The sequence below is a fragment of the Tupaia chinensis genome, unplaced genomic scaffold, assembly GCF_000334495.1.
Source record: "Tupaia chinensis unplaced genomic scaffold, TupChi_1.0 Scaffold000067_1, whole genome shotgun sequence".
NCBI classification, from domain to species: domain Eukaryota; kingdom Metazoa; phylum Chordata; class Mammalia; order Scandentia; family Tupaiidae; genus Tupaia; species Tupaia belangeri.
The window spans coordinates 388,805-396,034 of record NW_006159526.1 but is presented as its reverse complement, the minus strand read 5'-3'; the positions used below and the strand labels follow the sequence as shown (position 1 = coordinate 396,034).

The 7,230-nt window shown below is 47.7% G+C and overlaps 1 pseudogene; it reads right to left on the bottom strand.

Moving 5' to 3' along the window:
• Positions 1 to 4,690: 4,690 nt before the first annotated feature.
• Positions 4,691 to 6,073, bottom strand: LOC102472908 (glutamate-rich protein 4-like; annotated as a pseudogene).
• Between the last annotated feature and the right edge of the window lie 1,157 nt (positions 6,074 to 7,230).

Sequence of the window (7,230 nt, the reverse complement as noted above, 5' to 3'; positions counted from 1 at the left end):
TAGCAGAGGGTGGGGGATGGGGAATCAGGGATGGCAAGACAAAGGGCAAGGTATGCAGGACGTAAGAATTGGAAAATTATTTGCTGAGAACATGTATGTGGATGTGCTTGATTGAGTCAATGCACAGTGTATTTTGGATGGAAAATTCATTTGTGTGTTGTGATGGTGTAAAGTGAATTAATAAAAAAAAAAAAAAAAAAGCTGGCACGAGGCATAAACACACAGATACCCGCGCTCTTACTCTCACCACGTGAAGCTCTGTGCTGCCTCGTGTCCCTGCAGAGTCTCCACCAGCATGAAGACCCTCACCAGATGCAGTCCCTTCACCTTGGACCTCCAAAATCATGGGCTAAATAAACCTCTATTCTTTATACATTGCCCAACCTGTAGTATTCGTTATTAGCAACAGAAAGAGGACTAAAACATTCCCCATCTCAGCCCCCACTCCTCTCCCTGTGCCCTCACGCCTCCCCCGGTCCTGGCCCTGACCTTTCTGGCTGTCCTCGTGTGGTTTTGGTTTGTCCCAGAACTGGGCTGAGAGCTCTGGGAGGGCAGCCTGGTGCTTCCTTGGTCTCTGCCAGATGAAGTTCAGTGATTGGTGTGGAGGGCAGTACTGGTGGGGCTGGCTGGTCACCTTCACCCAAACTCTCTGTCTCCCTCCAGTGTCACTTCTATGGCTCTGGCCATGACTCACCAACTATACACAAAATGCCATGCTGGGGCACCTGCCATGCTGTTCTTGAACAGCTGATCATTCTTCACCAGCTTCCCTACCACCCTGCTCTTAGCAACCCTCCCTGTCTCTTTCTCCTCAGGAATCACAGTACCTCGGTATTTGTGAGCCATGACCCTGACCCTGGGTCAGCCCAACCTCCTCATCCCTCATGGGTCCCACTGCCTGGATGCAGCTGCCAAGAGACCCTGGACTTGCCCAACCTCCCTGTCTAGAGGACCGAGGGAGGGAGACGCCATGCCCATTTGCATGTTCTATGGGGAGTTATTTCTCTTCCCTGGGTGCTGGGTCTGACAGTCAGTGTTCTCTCCAGGTTCCACCCAGGAGAGCTCCCAGCAGCTGCAGGCCTGGCTCAGGCTGACAAATGAGGACAGGCTGGGAAGGAAGCCTGAACTCCCAAACCTCGCCCAGTACCCCGCCCCCCAATCCTGGGGGCATTTCACAGGACAAAAGGAAGCAGCTTTTTTAAAAAAATTTTTATTTATTAATTCATTTTATTTTAATTTGATCAGAGAGAGAGAGACAGAGAGAGAGAGACAGAGACAGAGAGAGAGAGAAAGTGAGAAAGCAAGTCGCCAGGCCCAGGACTTGAACTGTGGTCAGCCTTATGGGAGTGTCCAGCACCTTAACCACCACGCCACCGCTGGCCCCAAAGCAGCTTGTTTTTAAAGAGAAAATTCTTACAGAAAGGGATTCAGCACACTTCTGCCAACATCTCACTTGTCTGAAAACATCCTCATTCGGATGTAGGAAGTGTTTTGGTAAACAATGATCAAATGTGTGTCCTAACTGGGAGTAATGGTTTTACAAACGTCCAGATGCCTCTCCTGAAGAGGTGTGTCTCCTCGGGGTGATGCCCTTCCACTGCTGTCTTGGGCATCTGTTTTGCAAATACAGACCTGAGCAAGAGGTATCTTTTGTAGCTGCTCCTCCTCTGCTGCCACCTGCAGGTGCTGCTTGTCTCCTGCAGGTGGTGCTGTGACACTGGAAATGAATCTGCAAACATCCTTCAACCCTCGCTGCCCTCTGCTCCCAGCCACATTCTATTTACCAACATCCGAAATTAACACTTGATTTTTTGAAACTGAAATTCATTGAGAGCTACATATGTAATTTTTAATGTTCTAGCAGCCATATGGAAACACTTAGCTAGGATTTTTAACTTTTTGAGATAATGTGAATATAAAATGTAACCGTTAATCAGCAATCTAATGTCAATATGGTGTGCAGCTTGGTTATTGCCTGAACAGCTAAGGAATTGCCCGTTCTAGTGCCAAAGATCACTCATTGCAGATTTTTTTTTTGGGTGAAAAAGAGGCTATGCAAAACTTCTGTGGTGACACAGACTCTGTACATAGGGCCTTGTCTCTAAAATGATTTTGTAAATTCCAAATATAGTTTAAAAGTATCAAAAAAAATGTGAAGGAAAACGAGTAAGCACATGAAAAGATGCTCAACATCACTAATCATTAGGGAAATGCAAATCAAAACCACAATACCACTTCACACCTCACAGGATGACGATCATAAAAAATCTCAAATAACAGGAAATGGTGAGTGTTGGTGAGGATGTGGCGGCACCTATGCATTGCTGGTGGAAATGAAAAATGGTGCAGCTGCTGTGGGGGGCAACATGGCAGTTATCAAAACAGGAAATACAGAGTTGTGACCCGATCCAAGACTTGGGCATATACTCAGAAGAATCCAAAGCTAGTGCTTGAATATCTGTGTTCATAGCAATATTTTAAAAATATTTTATTTAACTTTTATTTATTTATTGTTAATTTGACCAGAGAGGGACAGAGCGATCAAGCAGGAGAGACACAGAGAAAGCATGCTGCCAGGTCCGGGACTCAAACCGAAGTTGGCCATGTGTGAGTCCAGCACCATTAGCCACCATGCCACCTGCCGGCCCCATATAGCAATATTTTTCACAACAGTCAAAACAGTGGAAGTGACCCAAGTTTCCATCAACCAACAAAATAGATAAGGAAAAGGGTATATCCACCCAGCAGAATATTATTTAGCCTTAAAAAGGAAGGATATTCTGACTCGTGCTACAAAGAGTGGATAAACATTTTAAAAACTATGCTAACTGAAATAGGCTAGACATAAACAGGCAAGTATTACATGACCCCACTCATACGAAGGGCCTAGAATGGCAAATCCATAGAAATAGAAAGGGGAATGGTGGCTGCCAGGAGCTGCAGGGAGAGGGGACGGGAAGTTAACGTTTAATGGCTTCAGTTCCAGTTCTGCAAGATGCAAAGAGTTTCGGATGGTCCCAGTGAGGGGTGTGGTGGTTAAAGTGCTGGATCCCAGGGACCAGCAATTGCTGTAATGGCTGTGTTGCTGGACTCCCATGTAGTCAACCACGGTTGGAGTCCTGGACTGTGGCTTAAACTCACGCAGGGCGCGTGTGCGTGTGTGCCCAAGATCCCGAGAGGAGAATGGAGGAGAAGGGATAACGGTGTGGCTATCGCACTCGGGGGCGAGTTCTTGCTTTCTATCTCTCTGTCTTTCTGGCGCGAGCATGTGCCCTATAACAACAACAACAACAAAAAACCTCTCCAAAAAAAAAAAAAAAATAAATAAATAAAAAAGAAAAAGAAAAAAAAAGTGCTGGATCCCACATAGTCAATTTCATGATCGAGTCCCAGATCCAGTGGCTTGAAAATCACACCTGGCACATGTGCATGTGTGCCCAAAATCCAATCAGGAAAATAGAGAAGAAGTGACTGCGGTGTGGCCATCACCCGTGGAGGAAATGTCTCACCTTTCCCCCACCCCCGTAAAGGGAATCGGGTGAGCACGTGAAAAGATGCTCAACATCTTTTGAATGTGCGCACATGCCCCATGGTAAAATCTGGAAAAAAAAAAAAAGTTCTGGAGATGGATGATGGTGATGCTTGCACAAAAACGTGAATGTAATTAACGCCACTGAACCTCACACTTAAACATGGTCAAAATGAGGGCTGGCCCTTAGCACAGCAGTTAGGGGAGCGGGATCCCACATAGCCAACTACAGATCAAATCCCAACCTTTCCAACTTGAAAACACACTGGGCATGTATGTGCATGTGCCCCAAATACTCATGGGATGGAGAAATGAGGGATTGTGGTGTGACCGCACTCCAGTGAGGGGTGCTCCCCCTCCCCTTCCCTATCTGGTGTGTACACATGACCTCTGGCAATGAGAAAAAGAGCTTAAAATGGTAAAATGTAAATATTGGGTTGTTGGAAAAGTCATGATGCATTTTTGCATAGAAAAATCCGTCATGACTTTTCAGCTAACCCAATATATACTTTATTACAAACAAATAAGCAAAAAAATAAGTTTGGGGTCCACCAGTGGTATGGTGGCTAAGGTGGCTGGATCCCACCTGGCCAACTGTGTTGTTCAAGTCCTGGATTTGCTCACTTATAAATATATATATATATAGTGCATGTCCAAAATCCTGAAAGGAAGGAGAGATGAGGAAGAGGGATTGCGACGACCGTGCCCCATGGGGGGTACTTTTCACTTTCTCCCTTTGGGTGTGCACAAGCCCTCTAGCAAATTAAAATAAATAATTAATTAATTGAAAATAAACAGGTAACATTAATTTTAGCTATATTTATCCTAACATACTCAGAGCATTATCATTTCAACATGTAATTAAGATTTTCAATATTTTAAATGATTTTAAGTCATGTGAGGCTCTGAAATTCGGTGTGTGTTTTACACTCACAGCACATCCCAGTTTGGACTCTCCATGTTTCCAGTGCTCGGTAGCCATGTGTGGCCAGTGGCTGCCACACTGGACAGCCTTGATCTAAGCCCTCATCTGCCAGCATGTCCATCATAGCCCATGCTCACTCACAGCATCTACAGCCTGCCCCGTCATCCGCACACACCAGCCTCACATCCTCACACCCCATGCTCACTCACAGTGTCTCTGAAGCCTCTCTTGTCATCCGCACACACAGCCTCACATCTGCCCACAGCGCCCAGGCCGATGCCCAAACCTCACTGCAGACGCCTTCAGAGAAAGCCCTGCTCACGCAGCACGCGCTGGTGCCACAGCTTATCTGACCTGCAAGTCGTCCCTCCCCTTTACAGGAATCAGCCTCTCACTCATGTGTCAGGCTAAGGGGCCCTGGCAGAGCCTCAGATAGTCATCTCAAAGTCAGGGAGGCGTGGAGCTGGGCAGGAGGTCCTCTGCTGTCCTTCCTCCAGCTTCCCCTGGGACTCTTCATCTTCCTCCTCCTCCTCTTCCTCGCTGCTCTCTCCCTCCTCCTCCAGGATGGTGTCCAGTGCCTCCCGCAGCGCCCCGAACTTCAGCCCCAGGCTGCACAGCTGGTCCAGCAGCTGGACATCCACTGGGTGCAGGTTCCTTGATGGCAGGAAGGAGGTGTCCCAGGCGTTCCACTCAGAGGACGAGGACCCACCGTATCCCTGGACTCAGACTGTCGTCCTGCCTCTCATGGTGTCTTTCTATCTCCTCCTCTGTCTGTGTTTGTCTGTTTTTATTTCACTATCTCTTACTGTCTTACTCGCTCTTGCTCTCTCATCATCCCCATTCTTGTTATCTATCTCTGTCTTTCCTGCTGTCTTCTCTGTTTTTCCTTGTCTCTATTTCTTTGTTTTCTCCACCTTTTGCTATCTCTTTCTGTTCTTATTAAAAGAGAGAGAAGCGAGTGCCTTCCACAGGGTCTCACAACACAGTCCATCCCTCAGCCTTCCAGCCAGCCAGGACCATGGGCACCCGTGCCCAGAGGGCATGAGCCAAACTTGACCTGAACTCTGACCTTCCATATGGCCTCCAGCACTGCAGAGCACTGTGCAACTACGGCACCCAGGCAGCTGGCCACCCTGCTCTTAATTCTTGCTTTCTGCCTCTATTTCTCTTTCTGGGTTTATCTGTTTCTGTTTCTTCCCCTGCGGGGAGGTCTTCAGAAAGTTCATGTAAAATCCGTGTCATGAAAAAAATTATACATGAGTTTCAACATTTTTTTTGCACCAAAATAAACTTGTATTTTAGTTCCATTTTCCCATCAACTTTTTGAAGTATCCTCATATTCCTCTATTCCTGTCTTTCAGTCTCTGGTCCTTTCTGTTTTCATTCATTCCCATTCATTCATTCTCTCTCTCTCTCCCCATCTCTGTTCCTCCAAACCCACACTCCCAGCTCCTCCCAGGTCCACAGCAGACTCTTCCTGGCACCTCTACTATCTTCCCCTGGAGACATGAGGGTCTGGCCAGGACTCTCCACCTGGGAGAAACCACTCAGGGTCCAGGGGAGTGGACCAGCTCTGGGGGCACCAGTCCACCCTGCCTCAGTTGCCTCCACAGCTCCATAGTCTCTGAGAACTAGCCACCAGGAGCAGGAGGTACAAGGTGGCCCAGTCTTAGGGGAGCTGTGGGTGGAAGGAGTAAAGGGCAGTGGGAGAGGAGAGAGACATCCAGGGGGCCTGGTAGAGGCATCCTAAAGTCTATTCTTAGGTAAAAACCAATTGGCCTCCTGTTTTGTTTTCTTTTCCATCTGAAGTCTATCCTCCCTGTTGCAGGATGTTCAGTGAGAGAGAGAGAGACAGGACACCAAGACTTTTGCAGGAAAACAGTGATTTATTCATGTGTTAGCACTGGCTCAGCAGATTCACATCCAAAGGCTGAGCCCTGGGTTTCTGGGGACTCTTCCTTTCATTTATTTTAGTTTCTTTGTCTCCCATATGTGGTTATACATACTTTTGATTGGGTAAAAAATTATGCAGGTATGAACTGGGCTACTGGGCTGTTAGATATTCTAGTGTAATGAAGTTACAGAGTTGCTAGGTACAGAGTTGTTAGGTTCCTATGAGGGATATAAGGTCACTAAGAGTTACAAAGTTGCTATGGGGCAGGGCTGCAAGGTCACCACAGGCTACACATGCTTACTTAAATTCTATGCATGCTTGTTACTCTCCTTTGTCCTAGAAGGCCCCCCTTCCCCACCCCCCACCACCATGTCCACTCTGACAGAGGTTAAACCACACCCTCCCTCTCTCTGCTCAGGCCTGACCTCTTGCAGTTCAGGGCCTGTGGATGCCTGGCCTCATCTGTCCTGCCTCTCCCAGGCCCCTCCCACTTCTGTAGCCCCCCTCTGCAGTCTCCTTTGCTGCCTCCACTTGACCCTTGGCTTGCTCACAGCTTGGTCCTTCCCTGTACTCTTGGCTTGAGTCAACCCTGGGGAGTCTCAAGGTCTGGGCTGCTGGCCTTTGGCTGAATAGCCAGTTTTCCTGACCTTGGACTTGTCTAGGGCTACTAGCAAGGTCAGGTGAACCCTGCCAGGGAAAAGTGCTAGAAACACTGCATGACCCCCTCTATCCTGAACTCCTCTTTCAGGCCCAAAATGTTAAAATTTCATGTCAAAGAGATCTTTAAGGGACCAGCACGTGGCATAATGGTTGAGGCACTGGACTCCCACATGGTCGACCTCGGCTTGAGTACCATGCTGGGTGCAAATGCATGTGTGCCCA